Here is an 18,579-nt window from a genome sequence, read left to right as displayed (position 1 = left end):
GCTGCAATCTCCACTGATGTCCTTTACAGACTCCTGACCATTCAGAATGCCACCGCCAGCCTCATCCTCGACCTCCCACACCGCACTCACATCACGCCTCACCTTGGGAATCTCCACTGGCTCCCCATCCAGAAACGCTGCCACTTCAAATTGTTCACCCACACATACAATGCACTGCACAACATAGGACCCTCCTACCTCAACCACCATATGCACTTCTTCCAAACCGCCAGACAACTGAGCACACCCTCTCTCTCCCTCGCACATACCCCGCGCATGCACAGTTTCCTACCTTGCTGCTAAGACATAAAACGACTTCCTCCAACACATCAGGGCTTCATCCTTGCTTCTTTAATTTCGCAAGAAGATAAAGACCTGGTTCTTCAATTAACCCTGTTCCTACTCATCTGCTCAGTGCCTGGATACCCTACCGTGTGACAAGTGCGCTTTACAAATCCACTTAACATAGCTGATCACTCGGTCGTGCTTGTCAATATTAACAATTCCATTTTCACTGTGACAACCTAAAAATGAACTCCACCGCAGAAAATATTTAGCATCAAGAAATCCACTGATCTACTTCTAGAGAAAGGAAACTATTATAGTTGAAGGGCATGGACTTCACACACGAAGTGGAGTTACCCAGGTGGGAGTTAACATCTTAACAGCATGTTAGGTCCATGGTTAAAGAATCAGGTATCTAGGTCTGCCAAGGGCTCCAACTTCCCTTCATCTCGAAATACTGCCTAGTTATACCAAGCACATACATTTCGTGTATCACCACATTCACTCAGAAACCAAACTCAAAATCTCACATGTCCACACAGACAATGCATAAACAGACAAACCAAGTCACTATATCATCTGCTTTTCTTAAATTAAGAGAATTCAGTCACACCTAATCACAAAATTAACGGACAAAAAATTATGTTTCTTCTCTTTCACAAAAAGTCAATACTTTCCCACAGACACCACACTCATGCCCACTCACTACCCTCATGCCCACATCAGTGCAGTTCAGCGACAGTACCATCCACCACCTATCCATGTCAACTGGCCAAACAGTATGATCAAGTGCCGGAAGGGCTGCAAGAAGAAGAGATTTTAGGACTCTCTTGTGTCAGGGCCCGATAGTGATGGTGAGTCAGGTTTTACCATATTAGCATTCCTTTGGCACCATGCCATGTGTTAATATGTATTGGCAGCTGTGAGTGTTATGCTGGATCGCAGTTTGAAGTAATGTGTTATGCATCCACCACTAAAGAAAGCCTGGCGCTATAGTGATAGTTGTTGGTGCCAGGACCCTTCATTAAATTGCTAGGAGTGGTACTTTTTGTTTCTCATCGTATATCCTGTCTTCGGCCGGCACATGACAACCATGAGCGTTGGCATAGGGACTTGTGAGGAGAAGCACTCGTCAAGAACACGCAGCACTATAGAGAGTAGGCTGCCTCTGAAGAACACCTGTGGTCACAGACCAAGGCCAAGCATCCAGGTCTGAGCATTTGGCAAATACTCAAACCGTAACATTGATACCTCATGCATGGCCTACAGGACACCTGACATGTAGCACTGTAGGAAGTCTCTGAACATTCATACTCTTGGGGTTACGCCGTCCCTGCATGGATACAACCCTTTAGCTTCCATGGCACTCAATATGTGCATATGGTCTCATTCAAATCAACCCTTAAAACCTCAAGAGAAGGGTTTACCAGGAGTACTCTGTGGTCCCCATTTCCTTCAGTATGGATTTCCGCGTGCATGCCAGCGCTAGTCACTCACCTCCCGGGTAGAAACAGATTCAAGCGAGGATACACCGGATCCTAACATAAGACTACCCGCGTAGAAGCCAATGTCAATCAAAACTATTCAAAGGCCTCAATGTCTTGATGTCTTACCTTCTGGCAACACAGTCAACAACTTAGAAATGTTGCCCAACAACAATCTCTCCAGAGTCATTAAAAGCACCAGACATCCTCTACTGCAGACTAAAGAAACCACCCCTCGGATTCTACTTTGAAAGGAAGGCGCCATCACATCACCCAGACTCCATTACTCTCATTTCCTGTGAACCTGATTACACTGTCAGCTCATTAGCAAATAATAATTGGTTTGAAATCCAGCCACAGGAGCCGTCTTGCGTGCACGACAAATCAACCTTGCCGACGGCTTTGCCACAATGATTCAATTGCTCCAGCGGAACCAACTTTAACGTTTTGAGTTTCTGGACGTCATGTTCACCCCATTATTCCCTACTGTCCCCCCTCACTCCCATCCACGCACAGACTCATTGTGCGTTGTGGCCGCGCCTCTGGCGGGATCACCATCATGCCCGGCGTCTCTCCTCACATTTCCTTGCTCTTTAGTCCACGATCTGTGTGGTCCCTCTGCGAGCCCTCTGAAGCTAGCATGGGGCTGAGCGGTGTTCCTCGAATCATTTAATTAAATACACCCAAATCATTTAATTAAATACACCATGCACATGCAGTGTTACCCAAATCATTTAATTAAATACACCATGCACATGCAGTGTTCCTCGAATCATTTAATTAAATACACCATGCACACTGCTTGTGTCATTATTCAATTTATTTGCACTGCTCAATGGGAGAAGGGCTGTGGTTCGGGCGTGGCAGTATGTGTGTATGTGCTTGTTAACATGTGCAGACACAAACACTCCCAAAATGATAATTACTATACGTTTTTCTGTATCAAGAATCAGGCTTGTTTGAGAATCAGAGTAACTTATATAGGAGATATTATTTATAATCATTTCATACATCATCAAACTTTCCAGAAATAATGTCAGCAGTGGTCTAGTGAAGTCACAGGGCCACCTAACTGGCACTTGCTCAGTTATAAATATTAAGGGCATGCAGCAGTTTCCCTAAATTTGGCCACGGGTAATAATGATCAACTCACCCTATTCCTAACATCCCTCTGCTAGCATCGGTCTGGGCTCGGCCTGATGGCTCAAAGGACCAATGCTTGACCCCATTGAGACAGACTTGAATCTAAGTAGGCCCACTCACCCATTCGTCCAGCTTGGTGAAAAGAACACAGTTAAGCTGAGTATCCTAAACGTTTGTTATTTGTCAATAGTGCCAAGGGATCCTCTAGGGGTGAATGAGACCGCTACAATTTCATCTGTTATGTTATCTGTGAATAAACTTACTTTTTTGGCCGCAGAAACTCACTAAGAAGCAAGTATATGCTCCACATAGAAATTACAAAATGCAAAACGCAGCCAACCCTTATTAAGAAATCATTTTCTGTATGTGGCACAATAAAATGGAATATACCTCCTGCTGAGAGGCGCTCTAAGGTTTTGTGCCTTTGTTAAGGATATTGGGCATGGGATCAGGTCTTAACCAAATGCACTGAACCAGCACTAAGATCAGAAGCGTGGGGTTGGTTTTTCTTAGGAGAGCGGAAGAGAAGAATATAAAGTTAGTACAAACGAAATGGGTGCCATCTACACCAATCAAAGCAAGCAAAATGCGATCACCTCCACTGGTTATGTACTAACAGTCAGTCATGGTTGAAGTGAAGTGGGTCCTTTAAACCCTTGGATGAGGGGCTGTGGCTAAGATGGTGGCAGAGTAACAGCGTTTCTCCGGGGTTTTGCTCACCAGGGCCCATCAAAATGATCCAAAAGCCTTCCTGGGACCCCACATCATGGTGACAAGTGGCCCGTGATCCGCAGAACAGGCGGCAGAAGCTGCAAGCGATTTCTTGACCTCTGCGGCCGGAGAGCCTTAGTAGAGGCGCCTTGGGAGTCAACTCCGCTGGGGTGGCGGTCAGCGACGGGCGGCCGTGCCTTGTGGTCTCGGGGCCTCTGCCTGGGAAAGAGCAAGCGCCTACTTGGAGAAGGCGGAGTACAGCACAGGAAGCCGAAGGCACCCCTGAGTATGGAAAGTCTAGCACACCGATGATCACCTTGAGAAGCATAGTTGACAGACTGGGAGACTGGGGGCCTGGCTATGAGAGACATGAATTGCGCGGCCTGTATGCAGGACTGCAATGTAAAGGAGTTGCAGTGAGCTGCGGCCCCCAGGTAAGAAACTGAAGACCCGAACAGCAGATACCGAAGGAGCCTCCGCTGGACATCTAGCAGCACTGTGGTGGACGCAGCCCGCGAGCGGCTCAGACCAGGTGATCGCCGCCGGGATTGCAAGGCTGGCATGCCGGGGATAGGCCAGGGAACGGACTAGTAGGCCGCACTTCAAGTGAAGGGAGCAGCACCAAGGGTGATCTGGGGCCCCCCATGAGCCCGGTCCCTGGCAGGGGCAATGTACATTACAGGCCCCGCTACAGAGGCCTCATGGTCGCGTAAGAAAGAGGTGAAGTCCCCTACCTGAAGAGCGGGCCTGGAGCTGGTCCCGGCCCCCCTGAGATGCTTTCCGGCTCTTCCCTGTGGGATATTCAAGGAGGGGTTTGGGGTAGCCACGTCTGCCCCAGATCACCGTTTAAAACTCTGAAGTGGAGCTAAGAGCTGGAAGCAGACCGAACGGCATCCACAGCCATTTTGAAAAGTGACCTGATACGGCTCCAAGACACGGAGGCCTAGACCCTCCTGGTAAACGCATGAGCGACTCCCGGAGACATGGGGTTACGGAGACGACGCTCCTGCTGCTCCACGCAACCCGGCTCAGACCAGAGGGGGATCCTTGGCAGGGAGCCCACATAGGGAGGGGAAACAGAGTGCCTCGTGGAGTCTCCCTGCTGACCCCAGAGGCTTGACTGAACCCTAACAACTGTGAGAGATCCTTGGACCACCACGTAGCAGCCCTCATAGAGATGACCACACAAACGGGGCAAAAAAGGACCCCACAATTAAAGACCTCCTTCAAAAGCCAGGCACTAAAAAGACTGAGGGACACGGCCAAGAAAAACAAGTGGACCAACCCCAAGAGAAGGACATGGAACCCCAGAGTGAGCATTCAGAAGAACTGATCACACGCGGTTTTCCTGGAAAAGCTGTTTGGAACTCTCAGAGAAGATATTGCAAGCCTTAGGCAAGACGTCACCTCCGATATTAAACAAATCAGAGTAGAGATGCAGGAAATCGGAGAGCGTATAGATTCATTAGAAAGAAATAGGGACGGTAGAGAAGAAGAGATCACCTAATAGACCCGGGAATTGCTGGAGCTCAGAGATCGCAAAGAAGAACTCTACCTCCTCCTAGAAGATTTTTAAACCGCTCAAGGTGGTCCAACATTCGCATCCAAGGCGTTCCTCTACAGGCAGATGGGGGAAACTGGAAGAGTGGGTAATCCGCTTCTTTCAGCATGCTGCACCTGGGCTTGGCGACAAATACATTATCCTAGATAGCACGGTTCATGTTGGAAGGCCAGCCACCAGGGCAGCAACAATATATTCTTACCTGCCTCCACTCATACCAGCAGAAGGAGATCATACGGAGCAGAACTCGGGACAAAGCGACCATTGCATTTGAGGAACTCCAGGTGGGAGTCTATCAAGACTTATCGCCATTTACTCTTCAAAAACGGAAAGCCCTGTAGACGGCCACAATTTACCTGCAGGACCAGGGAATCCGATACCGCTGGGGATATCCATTCAGGCTTTCCTTCATTTGGAGCAAGGAGCTACATGCGGTCCGATCCCTAAAAGAAGGACAGGAGGTTGTGGCACTCGACTTGGAGGAAGAGGGCACCCCGGTTAACAAAATGACGATGCAGCACCTCGTGGGACTTCAAAGCCGGGCCGGAGGGGTGGAGGCGGATGGGGAAACCCACCAAACCCTCTGTGACAGAGAGCCAGAAGGAGATGGAAGCTCTACTGTGCCAGCTACAGAATCAAGATGGAGCCAGAGATTCCCAGAAAGTCTGATCATGCAGGAAGCGGTAGCCCTCTACTCACGAGCCGTAGCAACCGGCAGAAACATCCCAGGAAGAATTAATTCGGTCTTGGTGATCGGAACCACTACCATAGACGAGATGACCAACTACCGGACCCACGGACCCATGCACGATATTGTGATTCATGCCAGATTAAATGTGACTTCTTGTTTCTTTTACTTTTCTTGTTTTGGGGTTTTCTTTCTCTTATCTCTCTTATCTCTCCCCCCCCCCTTTCTCTCACTATGGGTGTCTAATATAAACCTTACTGTTAGAAATGGGGATCTCTGGTTGGCTAAGGCTTGTGCCAAAGCCAGGCAGAGACCACTACTCTGGTCACGGAAAGGGAGTTACATGCCAAAGATAACCCCTGCTCACCCCCTTGGTAGCTTGGCACGAGCAGTAAGGCTTATCCCGGAGGCAATGTGTAAAGCATTTGCACAACACACACAGTATGAACATACTAGGCACACCACAAAATGAACTCCACACAAGGTTATATATAAAATAGCCTTTGTATTATAATAAAACACATTAGATGGTAATCACACACTATACACTGTGCCAACTGGCACTGGCAATATTTACAGGGGATTATTTACATGACAGGGCCACGTGGGCCATTGTCAGAATCATCACTTGGTAAAAATAGTAGCAAAGTGAAGTAGTGTGGCTCACTGGTTAGAGGCGGCAGACCTGAGAGCAGAGGACGGCCCGGGACCAGGGTTCGATTCCCGGCGCGGCAGGTTTCTGGACCAGGGTCAGCGGACTCGATAATTCTCTCGCCTCGGTGCCCACTCTGATCAGCGATCACACTCGGCAACTCTGGGCATTAGCTTGCCTCATCTTCACTAACGGCCCCACCAGACCGCCGGGGATGCCTGGTCTCACCCTGGAGATACCCATTAAGGGACCATCTCTCAGGGAAGCCAGGAAGGGTTTTGCAGCGGTCGAAGCGCCTTGGGACCCTCCGGGTAAGTAGTGCGCTATATAAATGCCTATTAGGCGTGGGCGGAAAATCCGTTCCGCTCGCGGATTTTGCGGATTTTCGGGAAATCCGCAATCCGCGAGATTTGCGAATTTCCCGCAAAATCCGCAAATCCGCGAGCAGCGGATTTTGCTCGCACTGCTCGCACTGTTCGCGTGAGTTCGCGCCCCGCGAATAAGTGCAAAATTGCAGAAATACGATCTTAGCAAAACTGAAAGTAACTACTTACCAGGTTCAAAAGTTCAGGCTCATCATTAGTAGCCATTTCCTGGAGTGCTTCCTGAGGGGCCCCTCCAGAGTTCAGTTGCCAGTTGAAACTAGTATGTGACCCTGCTCTGAACCTCAGAATAGTTACACATATGCCACAAAGGTCCTGAATTACAGCTAAGGGAGACAAGCAGGAGCCAGGCTGGAAGTTAAAATCCATTAATCAGCCCCTAATTCATTATTGTCAGTTGGGGCAGGGCAGGTGTTGTAACTAATTTTGCAACAATGAAAGCACTTAGCAAGTGCAAAAGATCACTAATCAGGGCGCACTAAGGAAGCAGGTGCCAGCTAAAAAAATATTCTGTGACACATGAATCAGCCCCAAATTAATTCAGGTCACTTGAGGCAGGGAAGGTGTGCTTTGCTTTGCCGAAAATAATGTACACTGGACAACCAGAGGGTGTGGTGATGAAACAGAGGGTGGCATGGGTGGGCCAGAGGGTGGCATGAGTAGTCAGAGAGTGGCAGTGGTGACAGAGAGTGGCAGTGATGAAGAAGAGTGTCCCAAACAGGCTGGACACGTAGAAACAAAAAGTTCGCGAAACTTGCGACCCGACAGGTAAGTTCGCAATTTGCGAAAGTGTACAAAACCCTCGCGAACTGGCAGAAACACGGGCGAACACAAAAAAAAAAAAATCCGCAAATTCGCGGGAATTCGCGGATTTTGCGGATTGCGAATCCGCAAATCCGCAAAATTCGCGAACGCGAGATCCGCAAAATTCGCTCATGCTTAATGCCTATACATTTACATTTACACATAGTAAAAGTAGGAATATATCATGAACTTAGAACACAACCAGTAACTACTGGCAAACACTATACTCAGCTTCAACCTGTAACATAAATCATAACAATCACAGTGTCACATAAGGCAAGAACTCTATTCTGCGCCAACCTCATAAGCCTAAATATAATAGACCATAATCTCCTAAACATAACTTGCATTAGGAAATAAACTTAATAACATAACCTGCAGTAGGGAATAAATCAAACCTAGACCACAGTAGAGAATCAAATAAAACATAAGACAGTAGGTAACACCTAATAATCATAAACGCACATCTAGAAGTATAAATCAAGGTGCACAAAACATACTACAAACATTACATTTCCTAGCACCTATAAAACTTACACTAGGGCCAGGGGCGCTACTAACCTAATAGTCATCAAGGCCAACTGGCCATCTCTAAGGGGCTCAAATACCCTCTGTCCAAAGTCAGGGCACGCTGCCAATGCAGCGACAGTCAAGGGTGCGCAGTTGGCGCAAACCTAAATGTTGCAGCTGCCCACTACTTGCTGGGCAGCTGGGAATCTCAAGTGAAGGTCTAAACGTAGCAGCTGGCACTAAGTGCTGTGCAGGCGAAGGTGGGGGCGAAGGAGTGCGTCTCACTCCTGAGTTAAAAAAAAATCCCCTAAAAGAAAGAGCAACCTAAATGGTGCAGCTGCCCACTACTTGCTGGGCAGCTGGGAAGTAGGGAAAATGCACCATGGGCTCTCAGTGGCCCTCAGGACAAATGTGCAAAACGTTGGAGCCATCTAGGCTCTAAAAATAAACATGTGTCCCCTGGAGCACACTGGCTCCTGAAATAATTATGCGCAATATGGGGAGCAAGATCTGGCCCCCAAAGCGTGGAGTGCACTGGCGCTTTGAAATGAGCGGGCAAGTGCTGGAGCCATCTAGGCTCTTGAAATACCGATGGTGGAGCCAACACAGGCTCTTAATTAAATATGTCCCAAGCCCCTCTTGGGGACTCTAAAATAAATGGGGGCCTCGTTGGAGCCATCTGGCCCTTAGAACCAAAGCATGCCCACTGTTGGAACGGCCCGCTGCAAGATGGGGCCGCTCGAAATATAACACTGGCACTCTGCCTCGAAGGGCTCCAACAACATGGAGCCCCACTCACCGGAGCTTTCTGGTGGCTGTGCATAGGCTCTCTCTTCTTCACCTGCGGTGGGGGCAGGCACCAGCAATGTGCCTCGTGCCCCCTTCGCCATACAGCGCTACAGGCTGGTGCCCGCAAGTCTCTCCCTCAGCAATGGGAGCCCTGCATGGGCAGGCGCCATCATCCTCCTTCTGGGCGGCTTCTCCGGTGGCAGCGTGCGTGGGACTTCCTTCTTAAAACCAGAAGTCCCGCCCGCCGTCGCTGCCTAACTTCCCCCCTGTCCGCAACTCGGGCCGCCGACAGTGATTCGAACAGCGGCAAATGAGGCGTGGGCACCCTCGAGAACAAATATAGCGCTAGCATGCGGGGTGGGCACTGGCTAAGGCTCCCATATGCGGGTTGGGCACCCGCATCAATTTATCAACGAAAAGGAAGATGCAGGGTGGGCACCTGCGCACTGGGCATAATTAATTATAAAACAAGCGGACAAAATGCAGGGTGGGCACATGCAATGAAGGGACCACGGGGGAATCCCTGCGCTGGGGATTCCCTCTTATAGGGCCACCAAGGAGAACAGAGCGCTCACAGGGCGCTAGGGAGTACAAGGAGTCCTGGGGCAGGGAAGTGAAGCAGGTAGCTCCCTGCAAAGAAAAGTCCCCAGTCATCCTCAGGCAAGGCAGAAGGGTCCCAGGAAAAGGAGTCCTCCAGGCATCCAGGGGCAGACAAGCCTTCCCCTGAGCCCCAGCAGCAGCACGCCCCTGGTAGACTCAAGTCACAAACAAGAACATTTACTTAGGGTCACAGCCCCTATATTTATACAGCTAAGTCCTTTGTTCTAACACTGTAGGCAAGGGGAGAACCAGATACAACTGGTTCAGGGGCACTTTGTTTTGCCCAGATCCTCTCTCCCTTTCACAAAACAGGCCAGGGACATCAGACGCACCACAGGAGGTGGAGCCAGCATTGTGGAGGGAAGGCACAGCCCTATTCAGGTCCCAGGTGCAACTCCTCCCTCCCATCTACATGCAGATCACCCTATTCATAGCCAGGCAGACTCATCCTTGCGTCCTGGAGCCAACCACACCAGCCAGCCCCTGTCACTCACAAGCCAGACAGGCAATTCACATCTTACAGAACACAGAAATAGCAACTTCTAAAAGTTGCACTTCTCCACTAGACACAATAAATCTGCGCACACCATTGTGCAGCATTTGTGCTCACGAGTTCGCACATACTAAACTCGACCCTGCACTCCCCACATATCAGGAAATACCATGGACACACATATCTCCCATGCATTCCTATGGGAGGGCAGGCCACTCTCAGCACACAAACGCAGAGTGCGCATGCACTCTACACTGGGCCACAGTGCTAAAGTGCGCAGAGGCCTAAAATCACTACCACCATGTCAGAGGCTAATGGCAAAAAGTTTAGGGGTGAACCTGCCAAAAAAGCCCAAGTCCAACACTTACCATGATTGGGGAGGGCTGCCGTCCCAGGGGGCCCGGGGCACACAGGGCACAAGGGAGGCTGAAACACAGATGTGAGGAGATTGGTTATGAAGGGTGGGAATATACCTCTATTCAAAGCGGACTGGGGCTCATAACTACTGGCAACTAAACTGGGCAAAAGGCACACCCCTGGACACCACGTGGGAAACTGACCCCCGGGCCACTGCAACTCCCTCTTGATCGACGGCTGGGGTGCAGGGGATAGGGCGCCTACGCTGCTATACCACAACAACATATTGGGCTCATAGTCGGTGTGGGGTGAAAGGGCATAACTACAAGTATAATGGGGGCCCACGCGATCACCATCCTGCACCCCCTAACCCTCCACATGTCAACACTTATGGCCTTAACCGTGAGCTTTAATGTCCAGGGCCTTAATACGCCAATTAAATGGCGCACGCTCCTTGCGCTGCTCAGAGACGCCAAATGTGACATTTGCTTTTTGAAGGAGACACACTTGATGCGCACCGATTGGAAACGCCTCCGATCTAAATGGTTCAACAGACAATATTTCTCCCCCGAACGGGGAAAAAGGCAGGGGTGGCCATCCTCTTGGCTACCGACTTCCCAGGAACAGTGCAGGGGTACACACAGAAACACCTGTCAGAATGTTGGCACTGCGAATATCACTAGGAGTCCACACATACACAATAGCTTCCATATATAGTCCAAATGAACACCAAGGAACTTTCCTCCAGGACACTCTGAAAACCATTCTCAAATCCCCGGACGAAGAACTAATATTGGGGGGACTTTAATATAGTGCCAGACACGCAAATATTGTTGTGGCATAGCAGCGTAGGCGCCTATCCCCTGCACCCCAGCCGTCGATCGAGAGGGAGTTATAGTGGCCTGGGTGTCAGTCTCCCATCTGGTCTCCAGGGGTGTGCGTTTCGCCTAGTTTAGTTGCCAGTAGTTATGAGCCCCAGTCCGCTTTGAATAGAGGTATATTCCCACCCTGCGCAACCAACAGGACGTACAAACGGGAACAGCTAGAGATGGAGGTCAGGGATTTAGAGGGGATCCACCGCCACACGGGCACGGTCCAGACAAGACGACAACTTTACGCCTCCTGTAAGCAGCTGCAGGCCTTGGACTGCGACAGAGCTGAATATGCCTTCCTGCGCACTAAGCAGTGCTACTATGAGGCAGGAAATAAAGCTGGGAAACTCTTAGCACACCTATTGAGATCCCAGGCGAAATCATGTCGCATCCCTGGGATAAAAAAATCCCAGGGAGAGATCCTCTTGACCGATACTGACATTGAGGCGGAATTCGAAACATTCTACACGGATTTCTACACGGTGGAGAGCTTAAATTCGGCTGAAGCTGAGATCTACGTCAGCCAGGCACCAGTGGCATCTCTTCTCTCCCCAGACGCGGTCATACTGCACGCAGATATCTGCCCTGGGGAGGATTTAAGGGCTATTCAAGGGCTAGCCTCAGAGAAAGCCCCAGGCGGAGACAGTTTTTCAACAGACTTTAATAAGGTCTTTGGCCCTGATCTCGTCTCGCTTCTTGTGCATCTCTTCAATGCATTTAGGAACGGGAGCCTTAGCCCCTACAATGTCTATGGCTGAAGTCGTAGTGATACCTAAACCCAACAAGCATTTGCAATGCAATAGTCTCGCATTAGGAAAGTTTGAGCTATTGGTATTGTAAATGACACATTTTTTATTTATGTGTTGGTTTTGAAATTAGCGAACTTAATAGCTTTGTCATTTACAATGCCAATAGTTTTAACTTTCGCAAATGTGACACCTGTAGCATTTGTAATGCAATATGTGTTGTATTTAAGTGACTTAGATGTATTGATATTATAAAATTAACAATGGCTTTTACATTTTTTAATAAAAGTCATTGTAATTTATAATGGCAATAGCTTAAACTTTTGTAAATAATTTTTGTGAAGATTATGTTATTTGTATTTTATTGTGACTAAAATCCAAGAACAGAAGTGAAATATTAACATCTTTTTGTGACACTTGTAATAACGCTTGAAACATTGAGAGAACATATTTGAACCAGTTGTTGAATGGTTGCAGAGATTGATGCTGTGGGGGCACTGAGTGATGTTGTGGTGGCGATGAGAGATGCTGTGGGGTTCAGTGATGCTGTGGTAGCGCCTAGTGATGTTATATTTCCCATGAGTGATGCTGTGGTGGTGCTGAGTGATGCTGTGGTGAAGCGATAGATAGATAGAGTGAGGGCGATAGATAGATAGATAGAGGGAGGGCAAAAGATAGATAGACAGATAGATAGAGTGATGGCGATAGATAGAGTGAGTGCGATAGATAGAGTGTATTTATGTTGCATTGTGTAGTGTAAGTATGAGGTGTGTAATTATATGGCACTGAGTGGTAATATGGAACCACCTCTCCTTCAGAAAACAACTAAAAACTTGGATATTTGATTAGTAAAGTACACCCCCTCCCTCAAGCGCCTTGAGACCCTCTGGGTGAGTAGTGCGCTATACAAATTTCTGAACTTGAACTTGGAGTGTTTGTTGTATTCAGTAGAGTAATTATGTGGCACTGAGTGGTATTTGGAGTGTATGTTGCATTGAGTGCAGTGTAATTACGTAGCATATATTTATATGGCACTGAGTGGTATTGTTTGGAGTGTATGTTGCATTGAGTGCAGTGTAATTATGTAGCATATCATTATGTGGAACTGAGTGGTATTGTGTGGAGTGTGCGTTGCATTAGAGTAATTATGTGGTGTGTAATTATGTGGTACTGAGTGGGATATGGAGTGAATGTTGCATTGAGTGCAGTGTAATTATGTGGTGTGTAATTGTGTGGCACTCAGTGGTATTTGGAGTGTATGTTGCATGGATGCAGTGTAAATATGTGGTGTGTAATTATGTGGCACTGAGTGGGATTTGGAGTGAATGTTGCATTGAGTGCAGTGTAATTATGTGGTGTGTAATTGTGTGGCACTCAGTGGTATTTGGAGTGTATGTTGCATGGATGCAGTGTAAATATGTGGTGTGTAATTATGTGGCACTGAGTGGTATTTGGAGTGTATATTGCATTGAGTGCAGTGTAATTATGTGGCGTGTAATTATGTGGCACTGAGTGGTATCTGGAGTGTATGTTGCATTGAGTGCAGTGTAATTATGCGGCGTGTAAATATGTGGCACTGAGTGGTATCTGGAGTGTATGTTGCATTGAGCGCAGTGTAATTATGTAGCATGTAATTATGTCGCACTGAGTGGTATTGTTTTTGGACCCGGCCTCGTGGCGTGGTCCTCTCTGATCCCAGCAACCCCAGACCTACGGATGGAACTGATTCCCGTCCACCCAGAACTGTACATGACACCTCTACACCGGACCTGAGACGATCTCCAGACCGCGTGCCTGCACCTGTGCACGTGACCGTCAGACTCCATGTTTGGCCACCCCGGCCGGCCGGTCGCCTTCTTCCCTTTCAACAGCCCCTGGCCGCTCCTGGCTGCAGCTAGGCGTGCGCGTCCGGCGCGCCCAGACCCGCCCGGGGGGTGAACGACTCACCAAGTACCCGAAACCAAGACTTCCATCACACCTCCGGCCCCCTTCCGAGGAACTGGTTTCCCCTCACACCTCTGGACTATCCCTGGGGGCTGGTTTCGATCACACCTTTGGCCTCCTAGCGAACTTGCTCCAGACCTTGATGGGCGTCTGGGATCCCCTGGACGCACGGTCCAAAGCATCAAAGAACCAGCCGCCCAGACAATCGGCCGCCTGGCCCTCGGACCACCGGCCTCCTGCCTCTGAGAGTCCGGACATCAAAGGGCTTCTGGACTATAAGACAGCCTACCCCCCATCCAGCCGGCAGTTGTATCCTGGACAAGAAAGCCCTGCTGATCTGATCGCGGCTGACCTTGATGAGAACAGACTCTGACCCACGAGCCCTGCTGACGTCGTCGCGGCTCATCCTCGAAGCTACGGAACTGAACCACAGAGCCCTGCTGACGCTGTCGCGGCTCCCTCTCGAAGAGTAAGACCTGAACCATCGGAGCCCTGCTGACCTCGTCGCGGCCCACTCTTGAGAACGAGAGACTCTTGCTACCATCCTGAGCCCTGCGGACGCTGTCGCAGCTCCACCTGTCTACGAGTACTACAGAGTACTCCCGGCCAAGCCCTGCTGACCTCGTCGCGGCTTAAAGAACCCTCTGGTCCGGCTGGACCATCGACGGTACCCTCACGACAACCTGGAACCGAAGTGAGTAGGACAGCAAGTACCATCGCCAGCCCCCGTGCCCCCCAGTTCGAGGATCGAGAACTGTGCGCAGGGTACGCGGCACACCGACTGGCCCTCTAAGACTGTCCCGCTTCCCCGTTCCCTTGTTCACGAGACTTTCGCGATCCCTCGATCGCTGTGTATTGCTACCTATTTTACTTGATAAAGTTCATACTTGATAAAGATTCACGGTGTGGTGTCCGTTCGTAAGTGTGGTGTGTCGACAGTGTGTACGATCAGTCCTCCCCGGCGAGGACCTTCCCTCGATAAGACTCGGCAGGAATTGTGGGAGAGGAGGGTCTCGGGTGGTTAAGAGAGCAGTCTTGACCCCTGGGGTCACCGCCTTCCAACAATTGTATGGAGTGTATGTTGTATTCAGTAGAGTGTAATTGTGTGGTGTGTAATTTTGTGGCACTGAGTGGTATTGTTTGGAGTGTATTTTGCATTGAGTGCAGTGTAATTATGTAGCATATAATTATGTGGCACTGAGTGGTATTGTGTGGAGTGTGTGTTGCATTAAGTAGAGTGTAATTATGTGGTGTGTAATTATGTGGCACTGAGCGGTATTTGTAGTGTATGTTGCATTGAGTGCAGTATAATTATGTTGCATATAACTATGTTTAGAAAAACAACAGTGGTCCCAAGCACAAAAAAATATATTGGCACAAAATAAATATAGACACAATGGCACTATATTGAATAGTGACTTGTCCAGCCGGACAGAGCTCCAACTTTTACTTTAGCAAAGAATATTCTGATTGAATAACTTCAACATTTCCATAGAGGAGGGCACAAGCCTGTACCCAGACATATACAATTTAACATAAAGGAGGAAAAGGTTAGAAAATAGACCAGAATTATTAGGCAAAAGCTGTTATTTCCTGTGAATACTTCAATAACTGAAATTCCATTAAACACCATTACTTGCCAACCTAGGCAGTTAGTACAGTACACAGTATATGGTGTTTTTTACAGTCGACGGCGTTTCGATCCCTTTTACAGAGTCATAGGGATCATCATCAGGACAAAATGTTGCCTAATTTTTAACAAGCCATGAGAGCCTAAGGAGAAGACAGAGAGAAAAAATCAAGAAAAGTACAGTAAAAGGTAATCCAGAGGCTCTAGAGTGAGCAGCTCTACGTTAACGTGACTAAGCATACAATATTCAGTGAGCGGAGCTGTTGCTAAAGAAACATATGCTGCTGTTTCTTGCTACAGTGAGCCGTGCAAGAAAGTGATCGGCGGCGGTAATGAGAGAGTTCTCCGTGAAGCTAAAAGGTCTTTTGAAGGTGATTCGTACATGCCGTAGACGTGGTGACAAAATTGTGGTCCTAGTGGTGAACTTGCATCGTGAGCGGGCGCAATTGTATAACGATAACCTCAGGCAATGTGAAGACTGGAATAGTGATGAGCGTGGTAAATGATGAGGCTTTGTGCAACAGAGCAATGATTCACAGGTGAAGTATAAACGACAGAAGGGAATACTGTGGGTGCTGCACAACCACGTAGGTAGCACTGAGGCTACACGAATAAGACCGAATGACGTGAAAACGGTGCATGCCACAAGCACAGTGAAGCTATGTGAGTCGGGCCGAGTAACATAGAATCGATACATACTACGAGCATTGTGAGTGATCGTAAGCGAGTGGGTGAAGGGTAAGATCAATTGGGGGGAGCTTACCGGGGCTGGCCGCAGTGAATCGGGGCCAGATGTAGATATCTAGGGGTGACAGAGCCATTATATTAATAGCCGTTGGGCCAGCTCAGATATGCTAAATTAAAGAAATATATAGCGTGCGCACGCTTACCCTGGGGGGAACTCGAGGGGTGTAGAGTTCCTTGGAATTAGTTAGGCGGGGAACAGTCTCCTGTAGGGAAACATTTACAAGGAATTAGTGGTACTGTAAGAGAGGCGATATTACAGAGAATCAAGGGGAGTGAAAGACACTTACCAGCGGAACGGCAGGTAAGGCAATCCGATGCACCAGCGGATCGCTCGGTCGCATGGGGAAGAGCCTGCAACAGAGTAATGGGGGTTAGAGGCTGGTCCCTACAGGATAAGTTACGGTTAAGAATCGTACCGATTTGCAGGGGTATTCTTACCTTTGAAATAAGCTCGGATATCTTCCCTCGCCGTTACTGTGGCGGATGGGAAAGCCTAACTATATGGAGGTATGTGATTGGCTAGTTGAGGAATCACATGCCATGGAGAAAATAGTTGTAGGACTTAGCGGCGGCCATATTGGTAGTGAATCTCTGAGTGTCCTGGGAGATGGGCAATGGTGGGGAGGTGGGGCAGTGAAGGACATGCAATTAACGTGCAAAAACATTTGTGGTACAAGGAATTAAAGGAACTTAGAATATTAAGTTTAGAAGTAGTGGTGTTTAATAGAATTTCTGTTATTGAAGTATTCACAGGAAATAACAGCTTTTGCCTAATAATTCTGGTCTATTTTCTAACCTTTTTCTCCTTTATGTTAAATTGTGTGTGTAGCAGGACAGTGTGTATGTGATGCAGCGCAGTGTGTGTGTGTGAGGCAGTGCAGTGTGTGCCTCACAGTGCAGTTTGTGTGTAACAGCGCAGTGTGTGATAGGACAGTGTGAGTGACATACAGCAGTGTGTGACTACGTAGTGTGTGTGTGAGGCAGCACAGTGTGTGTGAGGCAGTGTAGTGTGTGTGTGAGGCAAATGCAAAATTGTGTAGTAAACCTGTAATCGCCGAAGAATCAATTCTCTGGTCCCGCCCAATGTTTACACAGTATTTATGAAAGGCACTGCAGTGTGTGTGTGTGTGAGGCAGTGCAGTGTGTGCGTGTGTGAGGCAGCGCAGTGTGTGTGTGTGTGTGTGTGTGTGGGAGGCAGCGCAGTGTGTGTATGTGTGTGAGGCAGCGCAGTGTGTGTGTGAGGCAGCGCAGTGTGTGTGAGGCAGCGCAGTGTGGGTGTGAGGCAGCGCAGTGTGGGTGTGAGGCAGGGCAGTGTGGGTGTGAGGCAGCGCAGTGTGTGTGTGAGGCAGCGCAGTGTGTGTGTGTGTGAGGCAGCGCAGTGTGTGTGTGTGGCAGCGCATTGTGTGTGTGAGGCAGGGCAGTGTGTGTGTGAGGCAAGGCAGTGTGTGTGTGAGGCAAGGCAGTGTGTGTGAGGCAGCGCAGTGTGTAGCAGGGCAGTGTGTGTGATGCAGTGCAGTGTGTGTGTGAGGCAGTGCAGTGTGTGTCTCACAGTGAAGTTTGTGTGTAACAGTGCAGTGTGTGTGATAGGACAGTGTGAGAGACACACAGCAGTGTGTGACTACGTACTGTGTGACAGCGCAGTGTGTGTGTGTGAGGCAGCACAGTGTGTGTGTGTGTGTGTGGCAGCACAGTGTGTTTGTGTGTGAGGCAGCGTAGTGTGTGTGTGTGTAAGGCAGCGCAGTGTGTGGGTGTGTGTGAGGCAGTGCAGTGTGTGTGTGAGGCAGCGCAGTGTGTGTGTGTGAGGCAGCACAGTGTGTGTGTGTGTGAGGCAGCACTGTGTGTGTGTGTGTGTGAGGCAGCGCAGTGTGTGAGGCAGCGCAGTGTGTGTGTGTGAGGCAGCGCTGTGTGTGTGTGAGGCAGCGCAGTGTGTGTGAGGCAGCGCAGTGTGTGTGTGTGTGAGGCAGCGCAGGTGTGTGAGGCAGTGCAGTGTGTGTGTGTGGCAGCGCAGTGTGTGTGTGTGAGGCAGCGCAGTGTGTGTGTGGGTGTGAGGCAGCGCAGTGTGTGTGTGTGAGGCAGTGCAGTGTGTGTGTGAGGCAGCTCAGTGTGTGTGTGTGAGGTAGCACAGTGTGTGTGTGTGTGTGAGGCGAGGCAGCGCAGGTGTGCGTGTGTGTGAGGCAGGG

Source organism: Lissotriton vulgaris, chromosome 2_1 (assembly GCF_964263255.1).
Source record: "Lissotriton vulgaris chromosome 2_1, aLisVul1.2, whole genome shotgun sequence".
Classification (NCBI taxonomy): domain Eukaryota; kingdom Metazoa; phylum Chordata; class Amphibia; order Caudata; family Salamandridae; genus Lissotriton; species Lissotriton vulgaris.
The sequence above is the reverse complement of the archived record's forward strand: the minus strand, read 5'-3'. Positions refer to the sequence as shown.